Consider the following 18,310-nt stretch of genomic DNA (forward strand, 5'->3'; position numbering starts at 1 on the left):
AGTGTATCAATTGATAGACACTGCATCTTACACTCATCGCTCCTTTTTTTTTCCTGATAAGCAGGAGCGTAACTTGAGGGGGTGCAGAGGTTGCGGTCGCAGCCGGGCCCAAGAGGTTTAGGGGGCCGTTATGGTGTCACTTTCCCATATGAGAAGACTATAACTATAAACCATACATTATAGTCGGGGGCCTGGCACAGACTTTTCAGTGGGGCCCATCAGCTTCTAGTTATGCCACTGCTGATGAACCCATAGACTTTGGGCGAAACATGTAGAGTTAGAGATGATGAAATATTACATATATGAAGAATTTTATATGTCACTAGGGTTATAGGGCCTAAACTAAGGTGTCTTCCACACTAGGATAAGCAGGACTAATCAAGGCAAGTTTCTATAAGCTGCTTCTGACCTACCTGTTAAAGAGGAATGTAAATTGTGTAATTTGCATATGTGTACATACTGTCCGTCACCCGCTTCTCATGTCAGTAACTTAGGTCTTCAGCATCTGCTTCCATCCGCAAATTCTTGGGCGAGGGGGGGTCACAAGACCTGCCTTGGCCAATCATTGACCTTGTTAGCCCATGGGATGTTGCATCTGCCAATGACCGAATTACCTGCATGACTTGGGAATCAGGACCCAGAAAGGGGTATGTACAATTTTTTTGGCCACCCCTTCCCCAGCCCGCAATGGGTTTTCCAAAACTGTCAAAAAACAGCAACTCTTCATTCTGCTAGCTGATGCCATTTACACTATATTCTCCTTATCACGGGCCTGACATTTCCAAACTCCAGGAAACGGGTCCTAGTTGTAGCAGTAGACCCGACATCTAAAGACAATGGATGGTATTTACTTAAGAAATATATGCTGATATATCCAGATAAAGCAACAAACTGATACAAGTATTACATCATTTACAGAAAAAAACATCCAATAATTGCTATACTGCCATATTTAAGACAAATTATCCAACTGACGTCCTGGTGATTTATGTGAACACTGTTTTATTCCTCTGCCCTTTGTCATCATTTATCCATGGTAAATTAAAAAAAAGAATACATTACAGCAAAGCATTATGGGTAACAGAGCTGCATTATTTATCAGCACAGATTATATACCCACATTTGCTTTGCACATTTGTGTTAAATGCCTTTTAAATATTTTGTTCTTATTAAAAAAAAGTTTTTAAAAGTATAAGGGGGTGGGGGTGGCTCTATCATTGATTATGTATACACAGTCTTGTAAGGGAGGCTGTTGCGCACTGATAGCATCATGTTTTACTATATATAAACCTTTACTATATATCCATCTGCTCAGCTACTCTTGCTCTATAATATACCACCTGCACATTGGATATGATCTACCGTACTTTACTTTTAGCTCCTCCTGCTCTATAAGATGTTGCCTGCAGATAGGACACTGGGGCCGTGCTCCAGTTTTCTGTTGGACTTTGCATTCTTTTCTGTGCAAACTGCTTGCACATGTATTTAAGAAGTGTCTGCGCCACATTTGTGTCACACAAGACCCTTTTGTGGTGCGGCTACACTACTGTTCATGTGACACAAATTTCTGTGCTCAGTATGAACGTGCACCATATTTATCATACAGAAGTGTGTCGCGAGCCCCATGTTAAAGGTGCACCAAAAAAAAAGTGCACTCTGTTGGGGCAGTATAGTGTGTGCCATATTCATAAAGAATGGGCGCCACAAATCCTGAATCTGGCGCCCCCTGCACACTACACAGTACACTGCACATAGTACAGACTGCACTGTTGTAAGTAAATGTGCCCCATAATGTACAATCTGCACATCTCTCCCTACTCTATAACATGCTGCCTCCAATAGGACACTGCGTATATCTGCTCAGCTCTTCTGCTCTATAACATGCTGCCTGAAGATAGCCCACCTCCAATGACAGAGAAAATATGTATCCATGTATTTCTCTACTTTTTAATTCTTGTTATATAGGAATTTACATGTCCGGATTTCTCACACACGACACTTGCAAACCTGTGCTCGTGCCATGAAGTAAAATATTAGCAGTGATGAATGCAGATCATAACTTCACAACATTCAGGAGTTGCCATTTGTTATTATAGAAATGTGCATCTATCATTCCCCAGCCAGTCTGAGAAAGTGATGACTTTGTCTCTGGAACAATTGATTACGCTCTGTATAACTCTTAGTCACGGGCTGGTCCTTAACTAGATGCGCTGATTTGTCTTTAAATAGACACTTATTCCGGCAGTCCTAGTGCACAGCTTGACATTTAGACATGTGTATCAATTTTATCGGCTTCTATAAGGTCACCAAAGGTTGTTGTCTCGGAAAATAAAATACTGAGCAGAACAGAAGTTGTTTCAGATGAAGGGAGATGAGGTTATTAAGTAGTGAATCAGAGGGTGTATGTAGTAATATGACAGGTGACATCATAGGCTTATAATTCTGCCATTGTCATCAGCAAGAAGATCTTTCCACAATTTGTTCTGTTATTTCTTTTTTGTTATTTTTTTATACAAAAGGAAAGTGCCCCCTTTCCTTTTGAATTTAGTTTTTTTAGCTTTAAAAAACCATCACTTATTAATTTCCATTGCACTTTTTAGCAGCAGCATTTGTTATTCCATGTAATATACGGGAAATCTGGAAACAAAACAGGATCTGGTTATAGATAGCTCAGTAGCCATGAGTGTATGAGTGCCACGGGTGTCCATGCGATCCACGTCTCGGATCGGAGGCACACCGTGCCCTTCTCTGTGGCAGCGCCCTCCCCAACCTCACCTCTCCACGCTTCTGCTTCCTCCTCGTCCAGTCGGCACACGCCCCCACTCCCTAGGGAACGCGAACGCCGGCTAAGCTCCCTTGAACCCCCGCCGGATCATTGTACTATATGCCTCTGAGAAAGCTTCCTCCCTGCGTTCCTTGTGTTCCTGTTCTACTCTCCTGTTGTGACCTCAGACTTGACCCTGACCTTGCATCTCTGCCGCTTGCCTTGACTACCTGCCTGTTCCAGACTCCGAGACTGCCCGCTGAGTTGGTACTTCAACCAACCGCAGACAAATCGCACCTGTGGAATGACCTAGTGGCACCACGGCACAGCGAGACCATTATGCAGGCTCTGGTGAAGACCTGTTGCCACTTAGATTCCGGTCCCAGGTGTTGGCTAGTGTCATCATCCATGGTGGTCCAGGGGGTTCACTGACCCTGAGCCCTGCCAATGAGCTATAACAATACTATGTATATCATTAATGGGGTTGTCTGAGAGTATGTAAAAATAGAGAGGTGGCCAGGGAGGGGCTGCGAAAAAAAACCTAACTAACTTACCTAGTCCGGTGCTCCCTGATCGTAGTTTCATCAATGAGGAATTGAAATATATGAGTTATGACCGGGCTAGCTTTGCATCCTACTGGAATGAAGCTGGAGAGGAGGGAACACTTTAGAGGGCTATAACTTTGAATACCTAACATGTAGCATCTCCTCTATCATTTGAATCTAGGATTGTGTTTTCAGGTGCCAAGATATTAACTGTTAAAGTGACAGTTGGGTGTATACATATATGTATATCCTGCCACTTTAATATCATAAATAACATGAATATCCCTGGATCACTGTTAGAAACTGAGTTTCTAGGTGGCAAGAATCGAAAGTTATGGCTCCTAGAATCCAGGATATTTCTCAGATGCCCTTGGCCTTCCCTGTAAGGATGTGTGAGATATGCCTTTGGTCTTACAAGAGTTAATATTGGAGGAAAAGTTAATATAGGGACAAAAAAGTATAAGAATTCAAGATCTCGAAGAATTAAAATGTATGAAATGTTGTAAATCATAAAGAGCAGAAAATTGAATTGTTTATCATGTCAGAGGCTATGAGATTTCACATTGTGATTGTTGTCATTCTGAGAAGCAATAGGAAATGTCTCAATCCATTATAAACTACAAGCAAAGTTTTTCTTTCTGCTCACAATGTAGTCTAATGATGAGGATTGCATTTAGCACATGAATTGATCTGTGCTGTAATGCTTCACAGTAATATCCCTTGGCCCCCAGCGGGCACACATTCTTATACTACCCTTTCAATTAGGTGTTGGTTTAGAAATTATAGAAATACTTCAAAGAAATAGGCAGAAAAATATGTCATAAATGTACCAGCAGTACCTGAAACTATGGTTACAGTGTTAAAAATGATATTCTTGTGTATCTACATTTTGTTGTCTTCTATTATCAACCCTTTTAAGACCCTTTTTGGATCTTAAAGTGTTTAGCATGTTATGCCCTATGAACAGGATCCTTAGATTCATAGAATAGGGCTTCAAAATGAACATTCATTCTCCTCCTACATTCAACAGTATGGGGCACATTTACTTACCCGGTCCTGTCGCGATCCCTGATCCGGACTGTCCGACGAGGATGAAGTCCGACGCGATTTACCAAGATCGCGCGCCCGAGATCCTGCATGTGTCGCTTCCCCGCTGAGGTCCCCTGGAGTTCACCTTCTTCTTCCTGGTGCGTGTGAGTGAATGTCTTGCTACGCAATTTGACATGTTAAATCCTGCGCATTGTCTGAATCCATCGTATCGTCCGATGCCCCCCCCCCTCCCCCAACGTTTTGTGTCACGCTAAAGCCGGCGCCGATGCGCCAAAATCCAATCGCGTTCGACAAAAGGCCCTTCTAAATGCGGCGCAGATATTCTGACGATAGTGCGGTCTGTGGACCCATGAGCCCCTATGTGCTTGGAAAATTGCTGAGCAGAGCACACAGTTATCTCTGGCTTTTATTTAGAAATTGAATGGGAAAACCCTGTGCTCTGCAATTTCCAACACTCCTATACTATCCCATAACAATTCTCCAGATTGCTGGGGGTACCGTTCTAGTGACTGATGGTGGTCAGCTTCTATCCCCTATCCACAGACAACAAGCAATCTTGGTGCAACCCCTTTATGGAACAAGCAAAAGTTTTTTCATTTGTTATAAATACATTCCTTTTTGCATAGGTAGTTGTTTTTAACAAACCAAGTAAAGTTTTATAGTCACCCTATTTTTCAGTACATGAAACTTATTGAATAACATTGATTAACTCTAATTTTGTACGAGTTACCTAAAATGGAATTAAATAGTAAACATTTGATATATTGGGGCAGATTTACTTACCTGGTGCTGTCGTGATCCCGCGGTGCGTTGTCCCGCGGGAGTTCCGGTGCTTGTAAGTGCATGTCTTGCAACACATTTCTAAATGTTAAATCCTGTGTGTTGTCGGAATCCACCAGCTTGTCTGACGGTACGCCCCCCATTTCTGTCACGTGCAAGCCAGCGCCGATGCGCCAAAAACCGATCGCATGCGCCAAAATCCCAGGGCAGTTCGCCGCAAAATGCGCTCTGCAGACCCTTTGTAAATGAGCCCCATTGTGTGTTATTCATTATTGGTTTTCCTGGGCTTTTTTGGCATAAAAAAAGTCTCAAAGTAGTTACATTGAGGGTTTTTGAGACTTTTCACTGCTAAAAAGTCTCACAGGACTATGTACGCCTCTTCATTAATCTGATCTAAACATAGAACTGCTGCTAGTGCAACACCGTGTAAAGCCAGATTCAAGACTTGAGACTTTTGCAAAATGTCTCAAACTTACTCCAGTCCCCTGCTGGTCTATGTGCTGAGACTTTTTATGTAAGCTCTTGTATTGCATATTCGGAGCACTTAAAAGTGCTTTTATTGATATCTTCGATGGAAGTTCCACATCTTGAGCTTGGCACCCTCTGTTTTATATTTGCTGTTTTTAGGTCTGACTTGCCTGAAAGCTGTAGCTCCCTCAGGACGCATTTGTGAGTATTTTTTTAACACAAAAATTTTTTTAATCCTATATTCCCTAAAATATTCCCTAGTTTATCATCCCAAAAAGACCTCTCATGATTTTTTATATAAAGCCGCCCTCACCTCCTATGGATTAGATACAGAACCCTTCAACCGCATTGACTCCTTATGTAAAGCCTTATATGGGCCCCCAGCAGCTCTGGCCCCTGGCACTTGACCTGGTAACATTTTTAGTCCCTTCTTTTTAAAATTAAGTGCTCAGACCTACTCATTATTGTATGGCTTCAATGCCTTATGTTATTTCAAGTATTCAAGTATTAGACTCAAGTATTATTTCAATTTTAAGACCAGAACAAGCATTTCTTAGACAGTATTGACCATCACAGGATGTCTTTCATTTATCAAACTGAGCGAAAGAAATCTACTTATCTTGGTATCAGGTAAAAAAATAAAAAATCGGGAAAATCAATACAAACAATGAACAAGCTACTAATTATTAGCTTTGTGTATCCAAATTTACTCCACTTCCCTCCCTTTAGGCTGACATAAAACACCTAAAATTCTAAACAGTTTAGCAAAATTGATTAAAGGGCTTGTATTCACTGTAGATTTCTGTAGATGCTTCAAAGTTTATTTTGCAGGACAAATAACTATAATAGTTCAAGCACAATGAAAAATAGAACATTTATAATCAGATAAGAAGTTATTTGAGAGTGGATTTAATAAAGACCTATTCCTTCTCCTGACTATTCAACCATAGTCTGTTAAATGAAAGACATCATGGGGCAAATTTACTTACCCGGTCCTGTCGGGTTCTGCCGGGATTCACTAAGGTCGTGGGCCCGATGTCCACCAGGTGTCGCTGCTGCCCCCGAGGTCCGCGTAAGTTCACCATCTTCTCTTCAGTGCATGTGAGTGCGTGTCAAGTGACAAAAATAATTTTTTAAAGACTGCGGTTTTTCCGAATCCATCAGGCCATGTCCCCCAATTTCTATTGCGTGCAAGCTGGCGCCGATGCAACACAATCCAATCGCGTGCGCAAAAAACCCGGGGCAATTCAGGGATAAACGGCGCAAATCGATAATATTCGGGAAACACAGCGATTCGGCCCCTTAGTAAATGAGCGCCCATGTGATGATCTATAGAAATGCTTGATCTGGCCTTAAAGGAAACCTACCATTTAGAATGGCAGGGGTAAGCTGTAAGTACCGAGCACCAGCTCAGGGTGAGCTGGTGCCGGTACTTACTTTCGTTAGTGTTATAAACCGCGGTATCGCGGTTTTAACACTTTTGAAACTCTAGACCAGAACAGGCTTCGGCGCTGCGTGCGCATGATCGTGCGCGCGCCTACATAGCAAATAGCGGAGATGTCGCACGCGCACAGTCGCGCGCAGCGCCGAAGCCTCTCCTGCTCTAAAGTTTAAAAAGTGTTAAAACCGCGATACCGCGGTTTATAACACTAACGAAAGTAAGTACCGGCACCAGCTCACCCTGACCTGGTGCTCGGTACTTACAGCTTACCCCTGCCATTCTAAATGGTAGGTTTCCTTTAAAATTGAAACTGAATCAAAATAGAACCATCAATGGCAGATATCAATTACAACAAAATCATAAAATTACAGCTGATAATAGACTAGAGGAAGTAACAAAATTTATAGGTGAAACACAAGATGTAGAGGATAGTATTAGTAAATATGTCTTTCTTCTCCAATAAAACATGGAGAAAGCATCTAATGACTAACATATAATCTTTAGGGTACAGATTTAGGTAATGTAGGGAGAAATTTTGAATAATATTTTGAAAGAAACAAAAATTGCACAGTGTTTTAGGTTGTAGTTTAAAGGGAACCTGTCATCAGCAATTGTCAAGCAACTGAAAAGCTTCCAGATTAAATTATATTTCTTTCATGGGCTGGTGTGGTGGCATAATTTAGAAAATCAACTTTGAAATGAGTCAAGCTTTCCCTGCCTTAAGACACCCCATTCACTGTAATTATGGTCTTGTGTCTAGAGACATCACTGATCGAATCTCCTGAAGTCCAACATACACTCACCGGCCACTTTATTAGGTACACCTGTCCAACTGCTCGTTAACATTTCTAATCAGCCAATCACATGGCGGCAACTCAGTGCATTTAGGCATGTAGACATGGTCAAGACAATCTCCTGCAGTTCAAACCAAGCATCAGTATGGGGAAGAAAGGTGATTTGAATGCCTTTGAATGTGGCATGGTTGTTGGTGCCAGAAGGGCTGGTCTGAGTATTTCAGAAACTGCTGATCTACTGGGATTTTCACGCACAACCATCTCTAGGGTTTACAGAGAATGGTCCGAAAAAGAAAAAACATCCAGTGAGCGGCAGTTCTGTGGGCGGAAATGCCTTGTTGATGCCGGAGTTTAGAGGAGAATGGGCTGACTGGTTCGAGCTGATAGAAAGGCAACAGTGACTCAAATCGCCATCCGTTACAACCAAGGTAGGCAGAAGAGCATCTCTGAACGCACAGTACGTCGAACTTTGAGGCAGATGGGCTACAGCAGCAGAAGACCACACCGGGTGCCACTCCTTTCAGCTAAGAACAGGAAACTGAGGCTACAATTTGCACAAGCTCATCGAAATTGGACAGTAGAAGATTGGAAAAATGTTGCCTGGTCTGATGAGTCTCGATTTCTGCTGCAACATTCGGATGGTAGGGTCAGAATTTGGCGTCAACAACATGAAAGCATGGATCCATCCTGCCTTGTATCAACAGTTCAGGCGGGTGGTGGTGGTGTCTTGGTGTGGGGAATATTTTCTTGGCACTCTATGGGCCCCTTGGTACCAATTGAGCATCGTTGCAACGCCACAGCCTACCTGAGTATTGGTGCTGACCATGTCCATCCCTTTATGACCACAATGTACCCAACATCTGATGGCTACTTTCAGCAGGATAATGCGCCATGTCATAAAGCTGGAATCATCTCAGACTGGTTTCTTGAACATGACAATGAGTTCACTGGACTCAAATGGCCTCCACAGTCACCAGATCTCAATCCAGTAGAGCATCTTTGGGATGTGGTGGAACGGGAGATTCGCATCATGGATGTGCAGCCGACAAATCTGCGGCAACTGTGTGATGCCATCATGTCAATATGGACCAAAATCTCTGAGGAATGCTTCCAGCACCTTGTTGAATGTATTCCACGAAGAATTGAGGCAGTTCTGAAGGCAAAAGGGGGTCCAACCCGTTACTAGCATGGTGTACCTAATAAAGTGGCCGGTGAGTGTATGATGTCAATCACATGAGAAGAGCTGTTCAGAAGCGGGGAGAGCTTGACTTCAGTGTTAAACTCTCAGCCTCCCTGACTTTATACATCTAATGAACATCTCACTACAAAGTTCATTTTCTGGATGATGCCACCAAGCTGGGCCATAAAAGAAAAATTATCTAGAGCTTAATTACACAGTATTATGGTTCGGTCAGACCTCATTTTGATCAGTGGGAAGATTTGAAGAACTCCTTCAGCAAAAGAAATTTTTCTGAACCTTGCACTCTTCAATTCATTTTCTGTCTCACTGCAAGCTTCTCGGTGTATACTGTACACTCTCAGTGCAGTTTTGTTCTCAACTTCTGATCAGTGTCCTACTTGGGTTTAATATATTTCCCTGTCCTTTGCTATTAATCCCATGATGCCTCACCATGGCACCACATGTGGAATGTAACAGAAAGTCCTGCCGCAGGTGTGAAATGGGCCTATATAAGAAGGCTGAGCAGTAGGCTTCTTTATAAAAATTATTCACAGATACCTTATCATTTCATTTCAGATTACCTTAAAACCTACTTTGCCCCTTCCTCCTTGTGCAATGTCAATATGGTACAGTTCCTACATAAAGTAAAAGTTTATTATTTATAAAATGAGAACTTAGTTGTGCAAGGGCTCTGGATGGTCCTTCAGCATGAAGAAATTTCTGATTTCCATATGGAAATACTCAACAGCCACCACCCCTAGTTACGATTGTAAAATTTAACCAATTTCTACATCTTTAACTCATGTAATAAGGAAGAGGGTATGAAGCAACTCGATGGAGAGAGCCTAAAGCTCTTCAGGCTGAAATACCACCCTTAGCGGATTTTTATTTATATATTAAAAGAACGTTTTATACAGTCCTGCTGCTACTAACACACAAAAGTGTGGTTACACAGATCTCTGTGGCTTCTAACACTGTCTGCAGCTAATTTAAAAATCTGATGTAGTTTCAGATGACATTTATGGAGAAATATAGAACATTTGGAAGGGTATTTTATATCATATACTATACAATATATCATTTGTGTAAGGCAGGTTCTAGGAATGGGCAGGTGACATAGAGACAGTCGTTATGAAACTAAATTCCTTTCCCAGCGGTCCATGCCTGATTGTATCCCTAAGTAGTTAGGGACAACTAAGTAATGTTCCCTTCCTGTGCCTAAGTGCAAAACACAGAGACAAAACAAACAAAGAATAATAGTCTCAATGGCTGGGTTAGAATCAAGAGGACAAACGCAGTACAAAATCACAAGGCAAAAGGATAGTCTGAATACAAGCTGAAGGGTCAAAATAACATGGCTGCAGAAGATTGATGGACGTGGTGCTAAATCAATCAAGACTGTCAAGGAAAGAAATACACCAGTGTTCATACACACAGCATGAACAGACTGTCATATCAGCACATCCTTAACCCCTTCCCGACGCGCGCCGTACTAGTACGGCGCGCGCCGGGTCCCGGTGCATGGAGAGGGCTCGCGGGCCGAGCCCTCTCCATAGCCGGTAAGTCTTTGCTGCATATTGCAGCAAAGGCTTACCGGTAACACCCGCGATCGGTGCTAGCACCGATCGCGGGTGCTTTCACCGCGATCGCCTCCGCCATCTTGGCGCGGATCTCCGCTCCCCGATGACGTCAAGGGGAGCGGTGATCCGTTGCCATGACAGCATCGGGCCTCACGAAGGCCCGAAGCTGTCTCGTTTTAACCTATTCATTACAATGTGCTATCAGCACATTGTAATGAATGAGGAGTAAAATCCCCATATACTGCCATATTGCAGTATGGCAGTATATGGTAGGATCGATCAGACAACCTAGGGTTAAAGTACCCTAGGGAGTCTGAAAAATAGTTAAAGTAAAAGTAAAAAAAAGTTAAAAAAAAAAAAATTATATTAAAAAAACCTAAAAATTCAAATCACCCCCCTTTCCCTAGAACTGATATTAATATTAATAAACAGTAAAAATCATAAACACATTAGGTATCACCGCGTCCGAAAATGTCCGATCTATCAAAATATTATAACGGTTTTTCACTGCGTTTAACCCCGTAACGGAAAATAGCGTCCAAAGTGAAAAATGACATTTTTTTGCCATTTTGGAAAATATAAAAAAATTTATAAAAAGTGATCAAAAGGTAGCACAGTCCTAACAATGATAGCAATGAAAACGCCATCAAAAGTCGCAAAAAATGACACCACCCACAGCTTCGTACACCAAAGTATGAAAAAGTTATTAGCGCCAGAAGATGGCAAAATCAAAAAAAAAAATTTTGTACAGGAGGTTTTAATTTTTTTAAATGTATGAAAACATTATAAAACCTGTACAAATGTGGTATCCCTGTGATCGTAGCAACCCAAAGAATAAAGTAGACATGTCATTTGGGACACAGAGTGAAAGCTGTGAAATCCAAGCCCACAAGAAAACGTCGCAAATGTGTTTTTTCACCATTTTCACTGCATTTGGAATTTTTTTCCCGCTTCCCAGTACGCGCCATGGAATATTAAATACCGTCACTACGAAGTGCAATTTGTTACGCAGAAAATAAGCCATAACAGAGCTCTTTATGTGGAAAAATAAAAAAGTTATAGATTTTTGAAGGTGGGGTGTGAAAAATGGAAGTGAAAAAACTAAAAAAGGCCAAGTCGTTAAGGGGTTAAACATACCTTACAGGCAGATGATGACATAGGCACAGATGTAACAATCGATATGTCATTTTATGATATAGCTATTCTTTTTTTTTCTTTTGTTAGGATGTCGACTGTGAAAACATAGAAATGACCACCAAACATCTCCACCATTCATGTTAGGGCTCTATCACATTGGTGTTGGTGCTCAGCTTCAGTTGCGCATCCGTTGCATTTTGTCTCCACTTTTCTTCCCTTTTGTCTCTGTGATTCATCAGTTTTGTCACCGTGTACGCAAAAGAAACGCAAGGTGTAACATTGCTTTGGAAACATCATACCTGTTTTTTCAGCCTCATCGGTGATACAAAAACAAATGTTTCATCTGATTGTTTTTGCGGAGCCATGGACTTCTATTGCCTTCCGTGATCCGTATCAGTGAAAAAAGGCATGTTTTATCATTAAAATAGCCAATGTGAAAACACCCATAGAAATCAATGGCTCAGTGAGGCATCCATGGTAATCACTGTGTCACCCGCGACCCATGTCTCTGGGTCCTTCCGGGTCATTGGCTGTGCACACGCGTCTCCTTGTCCTAGGGAGCGCGTGCCGTATTAACAAAATTTAAAGGGCCAGCGCACTGTTAATTGGCGATGGCCTTACCCAGAATTCTATTTAACCCAGCCTCTCCCTGCACACCCTGCACATCACAGCCTTAGAAAAAGCTTGTTTCCCATGAGCTTTGTGATTAGTATGATTTCCTGTTGTGACCCGGGACCTGTTCCTGTATACGCTCCTCTGCTGCCAGCCCTGTCCCGAACCACGAACCTGCCTTCCATCTCTGTACCTCGCATTAGCTGCCACCGCGGACAATGTTGCACCTGTGGAACGACCTTGTGGTACCACGCCGCAGCAAGTCCAACCCGCTTTGCGGCAGGCTCTTGTGAAAACCGGGTGCCACTTAGACTCCGGTCCCAGGTGTCTGCTTACATCACCGTCCACGGTGGTCCAGTGGGTCCACTACCCCTGGAGCCTAACAAACTGAACCACGGACGTGAAAAACAACAACAATGTAAAAGATCCTTAAGGCTGTAACCTAGTAAAAGGTATACACATATAAAGGCTACAAAAGCATTATTTTACTTAATTAGAAGATATTCATCTACTGATTACCATGCTTTGTAAAGCACAAATTATTTTCTACAGATTTTTCTACACTATTTGATAGTCTCTCTCTGGTCAGCTGCTGGTAAAGCAAAATTACTTTTCCGTTCCTTTACTTCCACATTTTCATGCCATAGCTTGAGATCCAAAGTCATTTATTTATCTTGCTCAGCTCATTATACTCCTTAAAATATTGTTTCATCTCTAAACTCTCAAAGTTTGTGCTTCAGTGTGCAAAGCCCACTGAAAATAAACGGGTGGTGTCAGCAGGTCTTCTTAATGACACAAAGCAATTTCGACTGTGTTGCAATTATATAGTAAAACTTCAGAATAACAAAATATAGGAGAGGACAGTGACACCTAGTGGTAGACATGTAACGCACACTAACTACAGAAAAGGGTGCCGCATTATAGATTATTGCTTTTGTCTTAGTTCTCTATACTGTATCATATATCTAATTTTCTATAGCCTGCTATTCAATAAATAGTACTTGCTCATCAACAACCATTTTTATCGCTTTTCCACTTCTGAGTGTCACAAAAGTACACAGAACTAGGAATCTTTTTGATATATTTTTCAGATGAAGTAGTAATACTATATTGTCACATGGCCAAATTGTTCAGTTTCAATTTTGTCATCCCTAGTTGTGTCATCAGATTGTGCTTTTTCATCACTAGTTCCCACCCAGGTTTTAACTCTGCAGAAGGCTTTGTGTCAGATGTTGTTTGAGTGATGAATGGCCGCATGTATCAGTGGTCAGGGAGGCTTCCAGGAACTCCGTATACAGGCTGTCCATGGGTTACATAAAAGAATGTGTATGGAATTTAGAGGTCGGAACAGGTATATTTTGTGAGTGTAAATCCAGACAAAGTATGTTTTCATTGATCTTAGCTGCCTGGGGTAAAGTACAATAAATTACCAGCATCCAGAGAGCTTCATCGGAGGTGACATTGTGCAGAAAGGTCTGTTTGTAAGTCAGGTTTTTTTAAGTCGTGAACTAACTGTTCCCCCATTCCTGACTCCAGTCACTACTGGATATACTGGTCTCCTGATAATTGTTTTACTTAGTCTTTTGCTGTACTCTGACCCTTGCTATGTTCTAGACCAGTGGTGGCGAACCTATGGCACGGGTGCCAGAGGTGGCACTTAGAGCCATTTCTGTTGGCACTCAGGTTGTCACCCCAGGACAGAGTTCACCAGAAAGGAACAAATCCACCGAATCTTCCTGCAGTCCCAGGCAACTTAAGAGATGCTGCTCTCAGCGCTATTTTAAAGCAACACTTCATTGGCCATTTGGAACTGCAGGAAAAGTGAAAAGGTTTGGACAGAACTGCAATATCTTTGGAGGTCCTTTTGCTAGACCCACCATTCTTCCTGTACAGAGAGACCCTGGAGAGAAGCTACAATAACAGTCTGAATTTCAACTGTATTGGTGGCCTCAGGGGGCCGATACAATTGAAAGATGTGTAAAAACAGGTAGCAATAAGCTACTGCATAAAATGCCCTGTTGGCACATCATGGTAAATAAGTGGACTTTAGTTGTCGCTTGGACACTCGGTCTGTAAAAGGTTCGCCATCACTGTTCTAGACTATTCTCTAGCCTTACAATTCTGTACTTCATTGCCATGTTGGTTTTGACCCAGTTATCCTGACTGGGCTTGTGTCTGTCTGCCTTTCTCTCTTTGTTTGTCGACTGTTTCGAGAACGTACTCAAAGAATTTCAAAAAAGTTTTTGTCTGTGGGATAGCACAGGGCCTGGCAATCAGGCAGGGACAGAGGTTGTGGGTGAGGTCAAGGCCTGAACCTCTTCCTTGTCTTGACACATATAGTACAAAATCCAAGTAGAACCAAACACTACTAGTTTTGGTTAAAATTTAGCAATTGAAATATATAATGTACAGCACAATTATCAGCTGAGAGAACATATGGGACACAACATTTTCAGAAGCACAGATTTGGTCAAATGGGGAAGACAGCAGAAAAATGTGGGTCAAATCCAAGGAGCCAAAAATGTCTGTGCTCCAAACTTTACTGGAGCAAGAAGAGGCAGGAAGAATTCATGATTGTGTCCTCGGTCGAGAAAAAAAAGACAAGATGTCTTTGTAGTCAAAGATGTCTACAAGTCATTCAGTTTTCACTCATATGTATTCACTTGGGTTGAGACTGCACTGGGATATATTTTGCCCCACTTATGTGGAGGCCCTAGTAGTGAAAGAACATTACCTATGTTTCCAATACAATATACTTTTATGATGTTGTGGTTCAGTATTAGGGTAATCAAATTGCCCTGGATGTAAAGAAAGACCATAAATGACTATAACTTTAGGGTGAGCATTTATGGTGAGGTCTCAGGGGATGAGGCATCTCCATGCATACGACGTATGTAATTAATGCTGGTAGAGACCACAGGCGTTAACAGTTTGAACACATTTGACCACTGTACCTAAATGGTGGTGGTACTTGCAGATCACAATATGAAGGAGATTGCTGTCCCTCATCCCAAAATACCCAGTCTATCAAATGTGAAAATTAGATCTTCCAAATATCCAAATCACCACTTTTTTAGGGAAGGAAGACTGCCAATTAAAGCCACCTTGTAGGCGTCTGGTGTTTTATAGCCATGGATGCTCCACTAGGGGGATTCTGGCAATATATGCAAAGTTTTCTGGGAAAACTTTGCATATTTTCCCAGAATCAACACTTTTTTTGCCATTTCGCCACACACGAAAATAAAAAAAATTACTTGCAATGAACACATCAACACTGCAGTCCTGATACGACAACTGTTCAGTTTTCTTTTCATCTATACATTAGACTTAATTCATAGAGAATAGTCTATGAAGTGAATTGTGAGGCTGCAGGGATAGGACAAAGGCTTATTGACAAACGTGTTCACACACAATAGATGGAGACTGACAATGCACACAGTAATGTAAGGCAAAGAGAGTCTATTGACATGTCACTTCATAATAAACTCACATTTGTTTCCAAATGAATGTAACAACTGAGAACAAATGCCTTAAAATAAGCAATTTACACCTGTTATGTGGAAGAGACTTATAACAAACGAGTATCAAAGGATTTTATGTACATAAAGAGGTGAACATTGGTAGAAAACACTATTACAAATTCATTGAAATGAAAGTCACACGAGACCAAAGCATCTTTACAATTCAAGATTTCTTGAATTAAACTTTGTAAATGTCTCGCACAAAATTTTAAAGGAGAAAATCTTGATGACACATGTGACATGTTAGGCTGATGGCACATGTGACCTTTTTTGTGCGCTTTTAAATGCATTCAAAACGCATGTGTTTTCTTATTGCTCCGTTATGTTACATTTGCGTTTTTAAATGGCAATGCTTGATGTTCTTTAATTGAATACATCTGTGTCTCTTGGAAATTGTAAAGAAGCAGGGATCTTGTTCTCCCTGCTGTATATACATGTAATCGCACACATTTTAAAATGCAGACCATAAATGCCCGCCCTTTTCAAAAAAAACGCAACCATTTTGAAAAAACACAATTAAAACGCACCTCAAAAATGCAGACACAAAAACTGCAAGGGAAAAAAATGCAAAGTTAAGGAACTTTATCCAAAAAGCCATTTAAAAAGCCAATATGCAAAACTGATGCGTTTTACAAGGAGACAAAAATGCAATGAAATAACACACCAAAAACGCCACGTGTGTCTCCGCCTCTAGTAGCAGCTCCGTGTCTGATGGTCTCCTCTTGGCAGGGCTGAGAGAAAGGCAAAATTTAAAACACTGATTAGGATTTCCTCACTTATTAAGCTTATTTATCAGGTATTAAATGATGCAGAGGCGTCTGTATGGGTGTATATCCAACCACAAATCTGAAATGTTATGAAATGAAATGTTATTAGGGCCATTAGGACCAAGCATTCTAGATATTTACCAAATATTCCATTTTATATAACTCATACCTCCCAACTTTTGGGTTAAAGAAAGAGGGACAAGAGGGTTTATTATGGTTTTGCAAATAAAACCATGCCCCTTGTCCCGCCCCTTAACCCACCCCCCTTGTATGCCCACACAGCATAATACCTAGAATAATGGCTCTTACACCAAATATTCTCACCTTGTACAATGCCCCATTGACCCTCCCCTATTATTGTGATCCCATTCTCTGCTCCCCTTCCTTATTATACCCTTTATCTGCTTTCCTGCTCTTATTATGAACCAGTCCCTGCACCTCCTCTCCCTTTTCATTGGTCCCCATTTCTCTACTTCCCTTCCTTATTATGGCCCTTATCTGCTCCCCCTCTTATTTTTCCCCCTCTCTGCTCCCCTTCCTTATTTTACCGCCCTCTCTGCTCCCCTTCTTTTTGTGCCCCCCCCTTTTATTGTGCCCTCCCTTTCTGTTCCGCTTCCTTAATACACCCTGTCTCTGCTCCCCTTTTTATTGTGCTCCCCCTCTTTGCTCCCCTTCCTTATTATGCCCCATCTCTGCTTTCCTCCTTATTGTGCTCAGCCTCATAATGTGCCCTCTCTCTCTGCTCCCCTTCTGCCCTTTCTGCTCCCCTTCTCCCCCTTTCTGCCCCCCTTCTTATTGTGCCCCCGTTTCTGCTCCCCTTCCTTAGTATGCCCCCTCTCTGCTCCCCTTCCTATTGTGCTCCCCCTTTCTGCTTCCCTTCCTTATTCTGCCCATTCTGCCCCCCTCTTATGGCCCCTCTTTAGTTGTATAAAAAAAATGAATCTGTACTCGCCTTTCCTCGTTCCCCCACTGCTGTCCTGCCTCTTCCTCCACCACATCAAATAATTGGCAATAATAGAATATTTGTGATACTGACTTTTTTAATTAGGCCTCAAATTCATGAAAAATAAGCAGTTTTTTTTCAAAGTTCCTTTTTTGAAGCCAAAAGTGTAGAATTAAGAATCACAAATAATGCTTCAAGTAACAGAAATAATGTCAGCCCGTCATTATTATCTATAGTGTAATATTTGTAGCAAGCCATAATTAAACGGCCATGATGACTTCATAGTCATATCCAATGGGTAGATAAAAATCTTTATTACATTATGGAATTCTCTTCATCTATAGAAGCTTCCTCTAGTTCAAGATATGGTGGTTGATGTGCAATTCTGATAGTACCTCAGATGTGTTCCTTTAGATGATTCAGGTCACACCATAGCCATTGAGATCCTACAAGAGTAATAATGTAGAGGGCCACGGCCTGAGAACCCTTGGGATTGCTCCACAGGATCAGAATAACCAATCCAGAGGCTACAATATGGAATCTCATGTCTCATGTCTAAAGCTCTTTCCACTCTTGTATTTCAAGGTTTCTGACAAACTGTTTGTTATTGTATAATTCCAGGATAGCGAAATCTACAAAAACACCATAAGCCTAACATAACCCTGACTGACCTCATTATAGTCAATGGGATCTTATGGCGTTAGGTTGGCTTTGTTTGAAAAGGTCAC

At 41.6% G+C, this 18,310-nt stretch overlaps 1 long non-coding RNA gene across 1 annotated transcript in view; it reads right to left on the reverse strand.

Moving 5' to 3' along the window:
• Positions 1-2,904, reverse strand: part of LOC140134256 (uncharacterized) — a 28,001-nt gene extending 25,097 nt beyond the window's left edge. Inside the window, exon 1 of the long non-coding RNA XR_011856160.1 lies at positions 2,776-2,904. This is a non-coding gene — a long non-coding RNA (uncharacterized lncRNA). The remainder of the gene's footprint in view (positions 1-2,775) is intronic.
• Positions 2,905-18,310: the final 15,406 nt, after the last annotated feature.

The sequence above is a fragment of the Engystomops pustulosus genome, chromosome 5, assembly GCF_040894005.1.
Source record: "Engystomops pustulosus chromosome 5, aEngPut4.maternal, whole genome shotgun sequence".
Classification (NCBI taxonomy): domain Eukaryota; kingdom Metazoa; phylum Chordata; class Amphibia; order Anura; family Leptodactylidae; genus Engystomops; species Engystomops pustulosus.